The sequence below is a fragment of the Rattus norvegicus genome, chromosome 1 (genome assembly GCF_021556685.1).
Source record: "Rattus norvegicus strain SHRSP/BbbUtx chromosome 1, alternate assembly SHRSP_T2T, whole genome shotgun sequence".
NCBI lineage: Eukaryota > Metazoa > Chordata > Mammalia > Rodentia > Muridae > Rattus > Rattus norvegicus.
The window spans coordinates 235,932,092-235,951,499 of NC_141534.1; the positions used below are offsets into that span (position 1 = coordinate 235,932,092).

The 19,408-nt window shown below is 44.3% G+C and overlaps 1 pseudogene; it reads left to right on the forward strand.

The window, feature by feature from the left end:
- The first annotated feature begins 13,776 nt into the window (after positions 1-13,776).
- On the forward strand, positions 13,777-14,351 carry Ran-ps1 (RAN, member RAS oncogene family, pseudogene 1; annotated as a pseudogene).
- The last annotated feature ends 5,057 nt before the right edge of the window (positions 14,352-19,408 follow it).

A 19,408-nucleotide genomic window follows, 5' to 3' on the forward strand; every position in this document is an offset into this window, starting at 1 on the left:
AAAGAAAGAAAGAAAGAAAGAAAGAAAGAAAGAAAAAAAGAAAGAAAGAAAGAGAGAAAGGAAGGAAGAAAGACTGACTTGTGGCCTTGTGGAGGAAGTGTGTCACTGAGGATAGTTTTTTCTCTTCCTACCAATCAAGATGTAGCTCTCAGCTCCTAGTCCAGTGCCTGCCTCCACGCCTCCACGCTTCCTTCCACAGAGATATTGAAGTAAACCTCTGAAACTGTAAGTAGGCCTCCACTAAATGCTTTCTCCTGTAACAGTGGTCTTGGTCATGGTTTCTCTTTAGAGCAATAGATCGGCGACTGAGACATCAGGGGTATAGGGTAAGTGCCTGACTCACTGAACCGCCCTGACAGCCCTCCTTTATTACTTTTTAAACTTTGACACGACTCTTCATTTTCAAAGTGGGTATCGTGAGGGTGGCCTACCCGGCTCAGAGAAAACATAGGTAAAGCTTCAAGCATCACTGAATGCCGGTGCTGGGGCAACAGAACCGAGCTCCGGGTTAGTAGAACCCAGTGGAATCCAGCTCCGGGATAGTCTGTGAGTACTTTTGTGACTAACAAGGGGTATACGGCACATATGTCTTTCCCTTCAACCGTTTCTTCTACCTAGTCTGGGCCTGAGTAGTTAGGGTTCATCCTTCAGGCCTCCTCGGAGAGATCCTTCCGTTCTTTTTTTTTATTTTTCGGAGCTGGGGACCGAATCCAGGGCCTTGCGCTTGCTAGGTAAGCGCTCTACCACTGAGCTAAATCCCCAACCCAGACCCTTCCGTTCTTAACCCCTCCCCTCCGCCCCTTAAGCTGCCCCTCCATTCCTCTGCCACAGCCTCTTGTGGGCATTCATTCACTATGCTCCTGACCCCGCCCATATGCAGATGGCCTTCTGTGTCTTCTAGTGTTACACCTGTGGATCAGACAACCACAGATTAAAAATATTTGAAATAGTTGTATCCGGGAAATTAAGAGGGCCGCTGCTCTTCCAAAGGACCCAGGTTCAGTTCCCCTACATGGTGGCTCACAATCATCTAGTTTCTGGAGATCTGATGCCCTCTTCTAGCCTCCCCAGGCACCAAGCATGCCCATGGTATAAATAGATACCGGCAAACACACTCACACATAAATAAAATAAACAAATTTTTTAAAAAAAATTGCGTCTCGGGGTTGGGGATTTAGCTCAGTGGTAGAGCCCTTGCCTAGGAAGTGCAAGGCCCTGGGTTCGGTCCCCAGCTCCGAAAAAAAGAACCAAAAAAAAAAAAAAAAAAAAAAACAACAACAACAAAAACAAAACAAAACAAACAAACAAACAAAAAAACCCTAGCACATTAAGTAAGAGAAAGAAGGTTTAAAAGCCATCAGTGCTATGTAATTCTATCTCATGAAGTGTCCAAGAGAGGTCAATCTATAAAGACAGAAAGATAAGCAGCCACCTTGGGCTAAGGGTAGAAAGCTAAGGGACTATAAGCCACAGATGGCTTTTCAGAAATGACGATTTGAAGTGGTGTGTGTGGGGGTGTTCCAGATTACCCTTCCAGGGGTAAAATCATCCTTGAGGGAAGTCAGGACAAGAACATAAGTGGGAATTAAAGCAACAGCCATGGAGGTAGCTGCTGATTACTGGCTAGCTCTGGCTCATTCACAGGCTCACGGTTATCTAGCTTTCTTAAGGAGGCCAGGCACACTTGCCTAAGGATGGTGCTGCCCACAGTGGGCTTGGCTATCCCACGCCAGTCATCAACCAAGACAATCTCTTACAGACCTGGCCACTGGGTAGTACGATCTGGGTAATTTCTTAGTTGAAGTTTCCTCTTCACACAGGATTTAAGGGTGTGTCAAGTTGAAAAATAAATAAATAAATAAATAAATAAATAAATAAATAATGATAGCTTCACTCCTACCTTCAAGCCATAGCTATACTGATCTAATTTACAGAGATTTAAAAAGTATTCATGTAAAATCTAGAAACTATAATAAAGAAAACATGATATCTATCTTTCTGAGACTGGCTTAGTTCACTTTAAAATAATTATTTCAGTTGTATATAGTGTCCTGTTTTTTTTCTTTTTTGAGGCAGGACCTCATCACATACTTTAGCTTGTCTGGAATTGCCAAGTAGACCAGGCTTGCCTCAAACTCACGAAGCTCTTCCTGCTCCGTTCAATATTCTTCTTCATGATGGGAAGTTTTCCCACTGTGTGTATCACACACGTTCCTTATACTCCCCTCCCCTTTTCCTTTTTCAAATTCTTAGGCACCTATGGATTTATAGCTGGGAAAGGCCATATACACTCAGGCCTGAAGCACAATTCCTGGCTATTTTAACAAGGAATAAAGATGCTTTAAAATGGATCACAGAGACAGAGTGACTTCACATTTGAAAAATGAATTTTATGATTTGTAAGTGATACATCTATGAAGTTTTTTCTGTTTGCTTTTGCGACTAAAGACTGTTCTGTTGACCTAGGAGACTTTTGTTTAAAAATTTAGCCTAGCAAGCGCAAGGCCCTGGGTTTGGTCCCCAGCTCCGAAAAAAAGAAAAAAAAAATTAGATTTACAAATTTACAAATTTTAAAATTACATTTTTTTTCTTACTGTCGGTTCAGTCTGCATTGTAAAGTAGCAATGAAAGGGGCTGGCAAGATGGCTCAGTGGTCAAGAGCACTGGATGCTGTTGTAGAGGACCTGGGTTCAGTTCCCAACACATACGTGGTTCATACAACTGTCTGTAACATAAGGTCCAGGGCATCTGAAGCCCCTCCTGTTCTCTTCATGCACCAGGTACACATGGCGCACATGCAGGCAAATACTCACACACGTAAATAAAAATAAATACGAGTTTTAAAAAGTGGTGATGAGGGGTTGGGGATTTAGCTCAGTGGTAGAGCGCTTGCCTAGCAAGCGGAAAGCCCTGGGTTCGGTCCCCAGCTCCGAAAAAAAAGAAAAAAGAGAAAAAAGAAAAAGAAAAAAAGTGGTGATGAACTAATTGGATGCAGAAGAAAGGAGAACAAGATCCAGTATTTTAAAAAAAAAAAAACGACCCACACAAAGTAATATACAAGAAAAAAAATCATTTAAAATGTCAGGGAGGTCTGGAGAGATGGCTCAGTGGTCAAGAGCACTGGCTACTCTTTCAGAGGACCCTGATTCAATTCCCAACAGCAACATAGGTGCTCACTGCTAACTACGATTCCAGGGGATCTGAGGCCTGCGAATGGTCCCTCCAGCACACACACATACATGAGGGTAAGTCCTCATACACATAAAATAAAAAAATGTTAAAGTTCAAAAAATAGTTCAATTCAAAATTGTCAAGGAGACACACTTCACTATTCACAAAAGGCACAATCCACTGAGAAAAATATAATATCCATCAATCCTCATGCTCTAATAGTAAGCATTCAGAATAATGGGGGGGATCTCTTACAAATCTCCGTCCCTGGGAACATAATCTCTCAGAAACCAACAGATCAAGTGGGCATATGGCAAAGATGGGGAGTATTTGAAAATAAAATGAGCTAGAAAGCAAAAATTACATGTGTGTATAAAGTAAAAGTTCAACCCTCCCAGAGATCACAGCCATTTGAACGACTGTAAAACATGCTTCCAATTTGAGCACAGATGAAGTCACATTTAAAAATTAATAAAGTTTAAATATCAGATTTTTTTGGGGGGAGAGAATAACATTCTGTGAATCTTATTCAGAATGTCCACAGCATTAACTTTGAAATCCCTCTGCCTGTGTGCCCATGGTTTGCCCTGACAAAAGATGTCAGCACATGTATGTAATGTATGTTATATGTACCGCTAGTTTCTGTTAGGAGAGGGGAAGAACTTGGTGTTTGGATAGATGCTGGCTCTCACGCTAGGCAAGCCACCCGTCACCCGGTTACATCTAGCTCAGAATTTAAAATCTCAGCACACTCTTCGCTTGCCCTTTAATTTTTTCCCATGCTTGTTTTTCTTACCATAAAAATGAATTTTGTTTTGTTGTTTTCTTCCATACCTATAATCCCAGGGATCCAGGAAGCTACATCCGACTGACTGCAGCAAGTGTCGGCCAACCCATGCTATATGGTGAGTTTCAGGCTAGCCTGGGTTACAAAATGAGAGAAACTGTTTCTCAGGACTCCATCACCACCAAATTTTATTACATTTCCCCTGGAATTTCTTTCTTTCTTTCTTCCCTTAGGAACCTACAGTGTAAATCTTCAGAAGGAATACATTTCCCTCTGAATGAGGTGACTGTCTCCTTGGAGACCACCTCTTCCATTTCTGCCATAGTTGCTTTCCTGTCTTAGAATCTGGGTTTTTGTACCCAGTTCCTCTTTGTGTCTCTGTTCTTGACTATTTCCTGCATGCTTGAAGGTGAATAAAACACAGAAGAAACACAAGAGATGCCCAAGGACTTTGCATGAAGGTTAAAAACACAGAGCGCCCATTTGCAGGTAAAGAAGTTAGAATTGGAAGGGAGGGAGAAAGAAGACTGAGAGGGAGGGAGAGAGAAAACTGAGAGGGAGGGAGAGAGAAGACTGAGAGGGAAGGAGAGAAGGAGGGAGGGACGGAGGGAGGGAGGGAAGAGGGGAAGAAAGGAGGGAGGTAGGACAGAACACTTGGGGTAGAAAGGTTTTTAAATGGTTTGGGGGGGGGTGTATAATTTCTCCCTGTCTGTGTGACTAAAGTGATTCTCCTGGATTTCATGTCTCTTTGAATATGTGGCAGCCCCTCACTGGTCTGTTTCTTGTTTAATAAACTGTACTCTAATCATGAAGCTTCTCTTTACCTCTAAGCATCCCAGAGTTAAATATTGAAAAGGAAAACAAAACAAAGCAAAATAAAAAAGCAAATTCTACACATTTTTAGTTTCCAAGTTTTCATCTTCTACAGAATGAGAAAATGGACCAATGTCACTTCCCATTGCCCTATAAAGCAAGCAAACCTCTTGTCACCGCCCAGATGTGGACGTCTTACTCAACAAATCACCAGGCAGGGAGTAGCAAGTGTCACCTGGCGTTGTGTTGGGAAGAATCCTTGGCTGTCCGTCTGCGCTGAGAATTTTGAGAACTCTCTAACGATAACGTTTCCATCTGCGACGTGGCCCTGGGATGTAAGACAAGGGAATTCTGTTGAGCTGGAGGACAGCAAATCTGGGAAGCATTGTGTTCCTGTCCCAGCATGTGCCTTCCCACCCAAGTATGTGGGGATTTAAGCCTGCAGGGACGGAACACTGAGATACTGACCCTGCAAGCTGCAAAAGCATCTACGCCTCCTGGGAAAGAACCATGCTCTGTTCTTTCAGTCCATCTCCTCAAGCAAAAGCTTAGCCAAAGCAGATAGCTAAGACGGGCCAGCAGCAGTTACAGGGCACACGCAAACGTAAAAGGCTGTAGAGGAACATTTGGGATCCTCCACTTGTTACGTGTTCTGTCTCACCATTGTATAGACGTGGATGGCAGTGACAGTTGCACAACCATGTTAATAGATTGAGGCCACTGCATGGCTCACTTAAAATGGCAAAGGTGGGGAAAAGTGTATGCTTCACCACAATAGGAAATTAAAGTGTGTGTAGTTAATTGAGTGCAGCTTACGACCACACCCTAACAGATGCTACTGAACGCTAATGAGGGGATATTCTCTTTATAAGTAGATACTAGAAAGTACTAGAAAAAGCTCTCTCTGCCTGGAGAGGTGACTGTGGGTCTCAAGCTGTTTCTTTCCCAAGGTCTACCGACTACTAGAAGTGGAGTAACACCAGACAGAGTGGCTCCTATCCGGGCTGTCTCGTAACCTTGACCTTATCCGAGCCTCACACGCTGTCCTACAGGCATGGACTTCCAGGTTGATGGAAGCTGAACAAAGACCTAGAGGTCAAGGGGAGGGCAGGATGCAGAGCAGAGCAACAGGGAGGGAAATATCTGCGCTCTGCCTATCTCTTGCTTTCCTCTGCTCCTCCTCCAGAGGAGTCAAGAGGCAGACTGTAGAAGTCATCAAGAGGTACATTCCTGTCCGCCTTTTATTTCTCCTTCCTTTCTTCGTTCCTTCCTTCCTTTTATATCGCAAGGCAAAGAAAGCGCATAGAAGTGAAGGGTATTTGCAAGGTCACAGCCAGCTGGAGGCTGAGCTGGGACTAAGGTGAAGCTCTTGGATGTGGAGAGCAGTATCACGCTTACCCTTCCTGCGCAATCTTGCCTCTGCTGCTCCTGGGTTTTTCTAGAACCACCCACCCCCGCCCCACCTCCTGCTCCTTCCTTACCTTCCCGCCACAGCATTTGCTGTACGACTTTCCCTGAGGTTTAATTCTCATCATCGACTTCACACATTCAAAGCCTACAGTTAGTGTTAGCGTACTTAGCAATACGTCACCGCGTCCGTTTGAAATCTTTTCCATGTTTTTTAACTTTTAAAATTGTATAGGAGGCTGGAGAGATGGCTCAGCGGTTAAGAGCACTGGCTGCTGTTGTAGAGGATCTTAGTGAGCCCCCAGCACCCTCTTGGCAGCTCACAACCATCTGTATCTCAGGCTCTGGAGGATTTGACACCCTCTTCTGGGCTTAGCAGGTGTTAAGTTTCAAACCTAAGACAAACAGCTGGGGTTCCTATTTAACATATCAAAGGAAGTCTGGCCTCTGGGTTTTCCCAGTATCCCTCAGTTCATACCTGTTAGAGTGTATGGCTAGCATACCCTGTCCTCTACCCTGAACTCTCCAGCCTAGGGGGCTGGGCTGCCCTCCCCCCCAGAGGCCCTTCTCTATCCAATCCAGACATTTTGGTTACATACTCTCCTTTGTATCCGTTTGCACCTTTGGCCTCCTGTCTGCTGTACTTGGTTCCCCTCTCCCTCTCTAGACTCTCCCAGATGTGCCTGCCTCTGGCTATCTCTCCTCAATATCTATAATAAACTTTCTCCTCCACCATACCTAGGAGCAGTCATGTCCTTTCTTTTCCTTTTTATTTCTTGTTTTCTCTCATTCAGGGGGCACCAGATGCACATGTGGTACACACGTACATGCACGAAGGCAAACACTCATACATGTAAGATAAAAGTAATCTTAAAAAATATATTACGTGTGCATGTATGCCCATGTATAGGCAGATGATGTGTCATACATAGCATGGGTGTAGAGGTTAGAGGACAACGTTTGTGAGTTGGTTCTTTCCTTCCTTGATGTAGTTCCTAGGAATAAAACTCTGGTTGTGGTGACACTGGTGTTTGTTTTAAACCGTTTTTTATCACCGAGTGAGAATCTGTTCCTATCAATAGCAACTAATCCACCTCAGATGGATGAATAAGAAAGAATTTTGACTGAGTGACACCACCACAGCATAAAACAAGAACCATTCCCTTTTCCCATTATAATCCCACAGTCCCAGACCACTACTGGACTAGCTGAGAGGTGAAGTCTGCCCAGGAGGGAGTCTGCAGCTGTCCAGGGGAATGCTGATATTGTTAAAATTCCTTCCCAAGAAGAACCAAAAACATCTCCCTCCTTCTGAGGTCCTTACTGAGGCAGGATTCTGCCAAAGCACTCTCTGGGAGAACCGATGAGCTAACTGGCCTTCCTTTCAGAGCAAGGTGGGGGTATTTACAGGGTGTGAGTCCTCCCCTACCCCAAGAGGCTGCACCTGAAAAAATCTTTAACCAGCAAGAATCAGGGCTTGAGGGGCTGGGGATTTAGCTCAGTGGTAGAGCGCTTACCTAGGAAGCACAAGGCCCTGGGTTCGGTCCCCAGCTCCGGGGGGGGGGGGGGGGGGGGGAAGAATCAGGGCTTGAGCTCCTGCAGTATTACCAGGCATGTATACTATAGTCTGGTTACCCCCATCCCTCACCCTGCCCCCGCCCCCGCCCACAAGGACACTTTTAATTAAAGGCTGAACTGTACACAATAGGTGGTGGGGAGTGGCTGGATACTCAAGTCTTGTGACCCTTCCCACTCCTCCTGGAGAGGATGTAAACAATGGACTAGCCCAGCTGGGGTGATCCTTGGGGCAAAGTAGAGCTCCCCAAGGTAGAGAAAGGTTGCCTGGGTCAAAAGACAGCCACTCACAACAGCAGGCTATAAGGAACAGTGCAAGTTTGTAGACCCCAAAAGGCCAGTGTCTCTCACTAGACTGGGTCACCTCTGGCAATGACTGTTTCAGGGCATGTGTGTGATGGGGACTTCTTTCTTTTTCTTTTTTTTCTCAATTGCGATATGTATTTATTATCTATAGTTAATGCAGTAAGAGGGGTCAAAAGCTTGCAGGCTACACAGTTTCACAGGACGGGGACTTCTTTCTAACGGAAAGAAGCAAGATCACATCACTGTGCTTTTCCCGCCTTTTGCCTCCCTCATTCATCTTTTTCTCATTCAACTCCTATTCATCTCGTGCAGTAATCCTATTTCTGGTAGCAAATGAAGAACACACCCCAGGGCCAAAACTGAGAGGTGGACTACGGTGAAGCATCATGCAGTGTAAACAAAACAAGCAAACAAAAATCTCAAAAAACACAAAACCCATTTGTCTCTAAAGAGAGGAGCTTGCTGACCAAGACAGTGATAAGAATTTCATTCTAGCATTTTGCTTCATGTTAACTTTTGAGCCATGGAAAACATATTATCTGTTCGAATATATATAAATTATGGTGCTTAGATGTAGAGGAAGGTGACGGAGATAGGAGAAATCAGACACACCCTTCTGGGGTGCCTGTCTTGAAGTGATCCACTTCCTCCAATCAGGTTCCACTCTTCATTCTTTACCACCTCCCAATAGCAATAGCTCATTGAACTGTGAGCCCATCAATGCGTATGAGATTGGAACCCTCACAGTACAATCATTCCCTCAGAGGCCCACTGCTTCAACAGGGGAGCAAGCCTTCAGTCCAGGAGCTCCTGTGGGGTGCCCCAAATGATCCTTAGAAACCTTTAGAGAAGAATCTCCCTGTACGCAGTGAACACTGCACACACACTATGTCAAAACTGACATTAAAATGTATTAGTATGGGAAGAGTTAAGAGTTGGCAAATCAGAGTGGTGGTGGAGACACTGACCTTTAATTCCAGCAAAGGAGGGAGATCTGTGAGTTCAAGTCCGGCTGCTCTACAGAATTAATTCCAGGACAGCCAGAGAGAGCTACACAGAGAAACTCTCTCTCTGGCACACACACACCCCCAACAAGGAGTTGACACACATTATATATTTGCTTATACATGTTTATAACTCTGAAAGTAAAACAAAACAAGCAAACATAAAACTCAAAAAACATAAAACCCATTTGTTCTAAAGAAAGGAACTTGCTGACTAAGACAGTGATAAGAATTTCATTTTAGCATTTTGTTTCATGTTAACTTTTGAACCATGTAAACATATTACCTGTTCAAATATATATACACATAAATCTGTATATATATAAATATGTATATAATATATGTATACATGCAGAAACACACACACATATATGTAAGATTTGATGAATACTAGATTTGATCACTTTATGTGTGTTTTGCCTTCATGTGTGTGCATGCTCTCCTAAGAGGTCAGAAGAGGGCATTGACTCTTTTGTGTCTTAGTCAATGTTCTTTTATTATGAAGAGACATCAAGACAAAGTTAACTCTTATAAAGGAAAGCATTTGGGGCTGGGGATTTAGCTCAGTGGTAGAGCGCTTGCCTAGGAAGCGCAAGGCCCTGGGTTCGGTCCCCAGCTCCGAAAAAAAGAACCAAAAAAAAAAAAAAAGCATTTAATTGGGAAATTGCTTACAATTTCGGTGGTTTAGTCCATTATTATGATCGTGGAGGTATACGCACAGACACAGTGCTGGAGAAGTAGCTGAGAGCTTTATACTCTGATTCACAGGCATCAGGAAGAGAGAAAGAACTAACCTGGCATGGGCTTTTGAAATCTCAAAGCTCACCCCTAGTGACACACTTCCTCCAATAAGACCTCACCTAAGGCAACAAGGCCACACCTACTAATCCTTCTAAAACGATACTACTCCGGATGAGTAAGCATTCAAATGTATGAGCCCATGAGGCCCATTCTTATTTAAACCATCAAAACCTGTATCTTTGTTAGGGTTTTCCTGCTGTGAACAGACACCATGACCAAGGCAAGTCTTTTAAAGGGCAACATTTAGTTGGGACTGGCTTACAGGTTCAGTCCATTATTATCAAGGTGGAAGCATGGCAGCATCCAGACAGACATGCGTCTGAAGGAGCTGAGAATTCTACACCTTCATCTGAAGGCTGCTAGTGGAAGATTGGCTTCCAGGAAGCTAGGACCTGAGTATTAAAGCCCATGCCCATAGTGACACATCCACTCCAATAAGGCCACACCCACTCCAATAAGGCCACACCCACTCCAACAAGGCCACACCTCCAAATAGTGCCACTCCCTGGGCCAAGCCAATACAAACACAATCACATCCTGGAATGGAGTTATGGATGGCTGTGAGCCACCATGTGGTTGCTGGGAATGGAACTCTGGCCTTATGCAAGAGCCACAAGTGTTCTTAACTGTTGAGCCTTCTCTCCAGTCCCCAAACATGCACATATATTTAAAACCTGTTTGTAGATTCCACAAATATTAATAAGCCCCTTGGGCATAAGAGGTGCTGGTCTTGATGTTGGAGATATAGTTAAGAATACATCAAGCATAGGAAAATTATACTATTTTTGTAGACTTTACAGTTCCTTGTTCCCATGGCCCAAAGACTGGCTTGAAGGTCATCTCCTTGAGCGAAGTCGTAAGGCCCGGATCTTCCTTGTCTCCTTTATCTAATTTTTATGGGATGTATTGTTTATAACATATGTAACAATTGCCTGAGGTGGCTTCAAGAGTCCCCAATGTCAACAGCCCTAATGAAGTCCTTGCCATTTCTTCACAGAGTTGTCCCAGGACCTGGGACATAACCTCACTCCTTCATGTCTGCTCCTTGTTTCCTGTGAACACTATTTCGCTTGTTTGTTTCTAGACACAGGGCCCTGCTGTATAGCCCAGGATAGCCTTGCATTCACAATCCCAGAATGGCGGGGTTACAGGCCTGAGCCTCCCCACCCCCCCCCAGCCCCCAGCTACTGCTGCCAAGGAGGGACAATAGATGGGAAATGGCATCTTGGATGTGGTTAATCCTAGCACTCGGGAGGGAGAGGCAGGTGGGTCTCTGAGTTTGAGGACAGCTCGGTTTACAGATTGAGTTCTAAGACAGCCCTATCTTGAAAAGAAAAATTATCATCGTCGTCGTCATCATCATCATCATCATCACCATCATCATCACCACCATCATCATCATCATCATGCCTGGATCCAGCCACTCTTATGTCTCTTCTTTTACAGTGAGAAGTATAGAACCTTGAAGCCCCCAAGTCCTCATCTGTAAAGTAGGAATAATGAGGGACGTGACCTACCCAGTTAATAGAGCGAGTTAACATAGAAGGCACTTGTGTCAGGCACGTGGAAAGCTGTGGATTGTGTTAATTACTCCTGTGATCCTCAGCCAGGCTCCAGGTCCACGCCGGCTCTGCTCTGCCCCTCAGGTTCAGCCGCATGTACTTTGTTTTCATTTCTGGAATATTCATGCCCATCTGTATCCTTGCCTTCATTTAACCTCCTGCTAGGCTGAACTAGGAGCTCTTGTCTTGCAGGGCTACCCTACCTGGTAAGGCTGGCCTGCAGACCCCTTCCAGGCAACACTAGCAGCTTCTTCCTCCGAATGCTCTGGTCTCTAACACATGTTGTTTCCAGGAGAACTATTTATCAGCAAGCCTGTCTCCCTTCGCAATCCGATGCTTAAGCCAGGAGGGTTCTAGGTGGCTGTCTGAAAGGCAGACAGGGGTATCATTTTAGACCAAATTTGCCTTCTAGAAAACACTCGATACTTAGTACTGAATGTGTTATTGCCTTCCAGTATATCTTTATTTTAATATTTCAGACAGTGAGTCTAGAAAAATGTGTATAGAATGGATTTTTACAGCAAGACTTACACACTGTTTAGGTAAAATTATTAGATATGTTAAGATTTATGGTTTCTATGGTCTCGCAGTACAACTACGGAAACTGCAAAGTAGTTACAAATGGTAAAGAATGGAGACTGTGTTCTCAATTTGTGGACCCTGAAACTTGAATTTAATATCCTTTTCAAGTAACCCCAAATACTTGTCTTTGATTTTTTTTTCTTTAACCGTGTAAATATGTAAAACCCATCCTTAGCTCTCAGGCTATACAACACATGGAGTCAGCAGGTTCTAGAGCAGGAGGCTGAAGTGGACTTTTCCTCTTAAGTGAACTGGGAATACCACCTTGCCAGGACTTTTTCAACCAGGGTTCTTAAGGTTTCCTTTTGGATTTGTTTCATTTTGTTGTTTTTTAGAGACAGAGTCTCACTATGTAGCTTTTCCTAGCTTGGAACTCACTACATAAACCAACTGCCTGCGAACTGGCAGAGATCTACCTGCCTCTGACTCCCAAATGGCCTTTACTGCCAACTGGTACTCCCTCCTGGCTCCCCAGGACTTGACTGTTCACTGTTCTTGTCTGGTTTTCTCGGTGGCAAGAACATTCTTTAATTCTGGTGTGTTGGTTATGGTGTTTTGATCTCTCCTCTCCTCTCCTCTCCTCCCTCCCCTCTCCTCTCCCTTCCCCTCCCCTCCTCTCTTTTCCCCTTCCCTCCCCTCCCCTCTCCCCTCCTCTCCTCCCTCTCCTCTCCTCTCCCCTTCCCTCCCCTCCCCTCCTCTCCTCTCCTTCCCTCCCTCCCTCTCTCTGTTTATGTGTGCACAGTCTTCAGACACATCAGAAGAGGGCATCAGATCCCATCGCAGATGGTTGTGAGCCACCATGTGTTGCTGGGAATTGAACTCAGGATCTCTGGAAGAGTAGTCAGTGCTCTTAACTGCTAAGCCATCTCTCCAGCCCAACGTTTTGATCTCTTAAAGTCCCAGTAGCTAGGAGTAGTCACACTGTCAACTCAAGCAGTATTGTGTGTGCGTGTGTGCATGTGTGTGTGCGCGTGTGTATTTTAAAACTATATAGGTGAATTTGATTTTTTAAATTTATTCTTTTTCTTCTTTCTTTTCTTTCTCTCCTCTCCCCTCCCTCTCCCTCTCCCTCCCTCCTCCTTCCTTTCCTGCTTTCCTCCTTCTTTCTTTCTTTCTTTCTTTCTTTCTTTCTTTCTTTCTTTCTTTCTTTCTATCTTTGAGAAATGTGTTTTACATAGTCTAGGCTGGCTTCAGCCTTGATATGTTGTAGAGGGAAACTGCACTCTCATCCTCCACCTCCTGAATTCTGGGACTGAAGGCACAGACAGATGGATATTTTTATTTTATAGTTGCAGGTGGCTTCTGGGTAATTTGTCAAAATAGTCATACCTATTAATTTAGTCCTTGGCTTCAAAACAGTTTCTGTCATGATGTCATTGCTTCGTAGCCCACCTTTCTTTCTCACATAGGTGAAATTTTCTTTTCTTTTTTTTTTTTTGGAGCTGGGGACTGAACCCTGAGTTAAATCCCCAACACCACATAGGTGAAATTTTTCTTCTCATAACACATTTCTAAAATCCAGTACAGGTTTTCCCATGAATTGGTAAAGTAGAAACCTGATAAAGTTTGTTTTTTTTTTTTTTTTTTTTGAGGAAAAACTATTTTAAAGCTTGATAAAATTCATGATACTGGGTATAGGTGTGAAAATACTCATTTTATTGTTTCAAATTCTCTACCCCCATGACAAAGATCCATGGTATGGGCACTTCTGCCATCTTTCCAGCTTCAGTCGGACAGGCGAGGAGACTCTTCTGGAAGATTCGCTGCGATGGCCACCTAGGAAGAGCCGCAAGTCCAGTTCAAGCTCGTCCTGGTGGACGATGGCAGCACCAGGAAGATGATGTTCGTGAAGCACTATTTGATGGGCAAGTTTGAGAAAAAGTATGTGGCTACTCTGGGTGTGAAGGTGCCCCCGCTCGTCTTCCAGAGAGGACCCATCAAGTTTAACCTGTCCGACACAGCCAGCCAGAAGTTCGGGGCCTGCACGATGGCTACTACATCCAAGCCCAGTGTGCCATTATAATGTTTGTCAAGACTATAACTTTGAAAAGCCTTTCCTCTGGCTTGCCAGTTTTTTTTGTTTTTTTTGTTTTTTTTTTTTTTTTGGTTCTTTTTTTCGGAGCTGGGGACCGAACCCAGGGCCTTGGGCTTCCTAGGTAAGCACTCTACCACTGAGCTAAATCCCCAGCCCTGCTCACTGGAGATCTTAACTTGGAGTTCGTTGCCTTGCCTGCTCTTGCCCCACCTGAGGTGGTAATGGACCCAGCTTTGGCAGCACAGTACGAGCTCGATTGAGAGGTTGCTCAGATGACTGCCCTCCCAGGTGAGGATGACGACCTGTGAGCAAGTGAAGCTGGAGCCCAGCGTCGGAAGTCTAGTTTTACGGACAACTGTCCTGTGATGTCAGCAGTGCCGCGGGTGTGCCACGCCATTTGGTTAAGCAGATCTTGCACTTCACTGGGACGCTGAAGGAGATGAACGGGTTTCGGAGTGAATGTGGCAGTTAAACATACCTTCAGTTTTTTGGACCTGCATATTTAGCTGTTTCCTGAATTTCCTTCCTGAATTTCAAAGACTGGGGCAGTCGCATCACAATATTCAGTGGTAAGATCTTGTTACCGTCATTCCCATTCTTTTCGTTTAGAATCAGAATAAAGTTGTATTTCAAATAATCTAAAATCAAACAAAAAACCAAAACACGAGTGTGTTCACGGTGTTATTTATCGTGGCAGAATTAACGCTGCTCTCCTGGCTTGCTTCCCTGTTAGCAGACTGAGAAATCACCAAGTTAGTGGCTGCAGAACCCAGTAGGGTATACACCTGCGCTGAGCCGTACCTTACCTCTAGTTTATTTTGAAAGCCTTTTTGAAAGACTTACTTATTTAACGTAAATGTGTGCTTTGTGTGCATGCCTGTCTGCACACCATAAGAGGGCATCCGATCCCGTTATAGACAGTTGGGGGCAGCCATGTGGGTACTGGGAATTGAATTCAGGACCCCTGAAAGAACAGCTAGTGTAGTGTAGTAGTATAGCTAGTTACAGGCTGGTTAGTACTCAGCTAGCCTTATTGTACAGCTCAGGATTACCCGCCTGGGGATGGTACCACTTCCAAGGTGCTGGGCCTTCCTATACCAATTAACAACCAAGATAGTCCCCCAGCACCGTGTCACAGGACAATTTGATCCAGGCAGCGTCTCAACCGAGGCTCTCGGATGACTCTAGAAAGTTCTGTCAAGATGATAGTTAAATCCAACTGGGACAATTATATTTTAAAATGAAATGAAGTAAAATACTACATTTATTTATTTGTGTGTGTGTGTGTGTGTGTGTGTGTGTGTGTGCTTTTGTGCACACTCCTATGGTGGCACATGTGTGACAGTCAGAGGACATCTTTTATGACTTGGTTTTCTCCTTTCACTTTTGAATCTCAGGGATCAAACCCAGTCATTGCCTTACCTACCATGACATCTCCCTAATCCTAGAATGATTTGCAAAATGTAATCCTTAATTTGTCTGATTGGGAAAATGAGTACATTTTCTGTGGATCACTTTATTTAATATGAGTCTTTTAGGTAACCTTTTCTTATATATACCCAAACTTTTACCTCTTATTCTTTACCGGAATAAAAAAAAAAACCCTCCAAAACACTATATTCTCTATTTTTAAGTATTATATTATATTATATTATATTATTTGAGATAGGCCTTTCTGCAGAGCCCTGGCTGTCCTGGAACTTACTGTGCAGATCAAGCTGGCCTCAAACTCACAGAGACCTACCTGCCTTTGCCTCCTTACTGCTGGGATTAAAAGTGTGCATTACCATACCCAGAAAGACCACTGTACTCTTAAATGGAGAAAAATAGACTTTTTATCTGGGTGATATAGCTCCCGCCACTGCTTATGAGCCTGTGTCCTGAAACCGTGGTGGCCCCTGATCAGTGCTGAGGCCTTCCCTTCTCGTGTGGCTCTGCTGCTTCCCCCAGGAGCCCTCACCTCGCTGGCCAGCCAGTGTGCTGCATTTGATGGATGTGGTGTCCTCTCTTTGAACTCACTGTCTTCTTAAGGGCCCGGGCTTGGCCCTGGATGCTCCAGGCTTGTGAGCATAGTCAGCTTTGTGACAGGGTTTGCTGCCCAGGAACTTTGTCATTTATTTCCAGGCCTTTAGTTGGCCTCCTATTTTTGATCTTGGTAAAACCTGCTTGGGAAGAACTAATAAATGCCCCAGATCCTCCCACCTCTGCCTAGCTCACTATATCAAGCCTCGAAATCACCTTACAGGGTGCAAAACGACACCTCTTACACTACTGTTCATATTCTAGCAGATCGTGTCCTTAAGGCCCATTCTCTCACACACAGCAGTGGCATCTTCCTGGCAATTCTCAAGTTTCCAGTCTCTAGATGAGGGAAAGGCAGGGCAGTGACTTTCCTGTAGGCAGACACGAAATGGAAAGTGGAAAAGTCGAGCACCTAACACAGGCAGCGTGGTTGCAAAGCCTACCTTCCTACCCTAATGCCACAGCTCTGACTGCCTGTCCTCCATGTGTCTGGATACCTGCAGGAATTCATTCAAATGTGTGGAGAAAGTGGCTTGTCATTTCCACTTGTTTCTGCCTCTCCAGGCGCAGCAGTCTTCCTGAATACTTAGGGTCCCCGCCAGCGTTTAAATTCCCTCTGCTCCTCCAATCTGTACTACGCAATCTATTAATGACAGTGATCAAACATTTTCTAGTGGCAGGCGTCACGGTCCGCATTTTACAAATATCTCTAGTTCCTATGATATTACTGTCCCCACTTAAGGCCAGAAGGCTCGAATACACTGGGTGGTTTGTTCAAATCACACGGTGATTAGCAGAACCCACTTTCATCCCTGCACCGACTCAAGGACAAAAGCCTCCATCATCCTCTGTTCTCCTAGAGGATAGACGCCAGCAGGCCCACTGGCAGGCTAGGTGCCGTGCTATCGGTCCGAGCTTATCTCCTGCTGGGCTTCAGCTTGACTCCTCTGTTCCAGACTGGCATGTCTGTGCCCTCTCCCCCACCCCTCGGGCTTGCTCCCAACAACCACACTTCCATCCATTGTTCCTGTGACCTAGAATGTCCTGTTTTCCCTTCATGACTCCTCGGATCCCCTGACAGTACAGGATAGCTCTTCCACCTCACACAAATGCTTAGTCCTCCCCGGCCGACTTCAGTTCAGTTGCTCACCCCGCTCCTGGGGCATGGCGCTCACACAGAACCGTCGGCAGGTCCTTGGACCCAACCACGTATTTGGCGTGATGAGCTGATAGGGTTTGTTCTCCCAGATTGCACCTCAGTTGATATCAGTCGGAGCCAACCCCAGAGAATTTTTCCTTGACCAGTTACGTCACCACCTGGAACAACTAGTTCGTCTTGGACAAAATGAAAAGTAGATAAATTTACTATATGTGCCTTCATATAGCACACCCCTCTACACGGTTTCTTCCCACATGTAGAAGGCAAGTAAGTATACACATTCCGTGTTCTGTTTTTCTCTTTCCACTATGGAAAGAGCAGCAGATATACTGCTGTGTATCAGATAAATTTCTAAATCCGTCACAAATATCAGCTGCCTTAGTCTTTCTTGCAACCATCTGACGTTGGCATTGCCACCCCATCCCTTCCACGGGTGACGGGGTTAAGTCACAAAGCAGCTAGGTAGCTTGTTTAAGGTTGCTATACACTGCCTTGCCAATACACTGAAGCTCGTTTTCCTTACAGTAAAAGTAATGCTTCCTGTTTAAAAAAAATTTAGAAAGACGAGGGGCTGGAGAGATGGCTCATCAGTTACGAGCACTGGCTGCTGTTACAGAGAACCCCAGTTTGATTTCCAGCATCAAAGTGGTGGCTCACAACCATCAGTAACTTCAGTCCCAGGGGATCCAGTGCTTTCCTGTGGCCATCTTGGGTCCTTCCCTGCATCTCATCATGCACAACCATATATGTAAGTAAAACACCCAAACACACATAAATAAATATCCTTTTAAAAGAAGAATAAGAAAAGACCAGAAGGCTTTGGGCCCAGCTTAGTGATATCATGTACCCAACGCACAGGAGGCCCTTTGTCCTTTGTCCATCCTTGTTGTTCCACAGCAAATCAATCAACCGGATAACAAAATGGGAGACTGAGGCCCATGACCTTGTTATTTACAGACAATTCGGTAAGCTACTTCACCCTCCTGGTGTATTTATTTATATTTTGAAAGTTAAACTATCATGTATAGTGCGAGTCTTTCCTTTTAATTCAAAACGCCAAACTGCCGCCTTGAGGTAGAATATATTATATACATATCAGAAAACTCCCCTGCTTTAATTATACTCTAATTTTAGAAAATTTGCAGATTTCTGAAGTCCTTTTAGACCATTCTCTTATTTCATAAAAGTACTTTATACCCATTTACACTCATTCTCGGTTTCCTACCCAGAATCTTTAATTATTGCTAGTCTCTTTTCTGAACACTTCATATAAGTAAGTGGTGTGTAAAAATCATAATCATGTGTGTGAGCATTGGTGCATGTGTACAGTTGTGTTCGCATGTGTTGATGTATGTGTGTGGGCATGCACATGGAAGCCCAAGGTTGGCACTGGGGCTCTTCCTCGATCTCTCTTTCTACCTTCTGTATTGAGGCAGGTTCTTTCAAAGCAACCCAGGTCACATGCTCAGCTTGTCTAGCCAGCCAGCCAACTTGTCTCTGGGAACTTTGTCTCTGCCTCTCGGGAGTCGAGAGTCTAGATGAGCTGTCATGTTTGCTTGGCATTCTCATGGGTGTTGGGACTCGAACTCCTGTCCTCACACATGTGCTGTAAGGACTTTCCCCACGGGACCATCTCCCCAGTCCCAGAGGGATGTTCTTAAGGTTCCATGCTAGAATATTTGTCATTATGTCACCCCCTTTGATTGCAAATTAATACTTTATATAGATACAGCACAGTTTGCCCATAGATCATTTGGGGTGTTTCAAATGAATAATACTGCTATGAATTTTTATGTCTTTAATTTTTTTCTGGGTCATATAGCGAAAATTTCAAAGTGGCTAAATGTAGATTTATTTTAGATTCTTGTTAGTGATCCATGAGGACATTAGTTTCTCTTCACTTGCCATTGTCTGTGGTTCATTTTATTTTTATTTTTTCAATATAACATTTTTTATTGATTATTTGGGGATTTCACATAATGTACCCTTATCATACTCACCAGTCCCTCCAGGTCTGCCCCATCCCCTGCCATGACCTCCCTCCCAAAAGAAAAAAATAAAGAGGGAAAAGAGGAGGAAGAGGAGGAGGTAGAAAGTTCAGTTTATGTTCCCCATGTACTTACTGGAACATGGTCAAAGTCCTAGTAGCTAGCTCCTTTTTTTTTTTTCTTTTTTCTTTTTTTC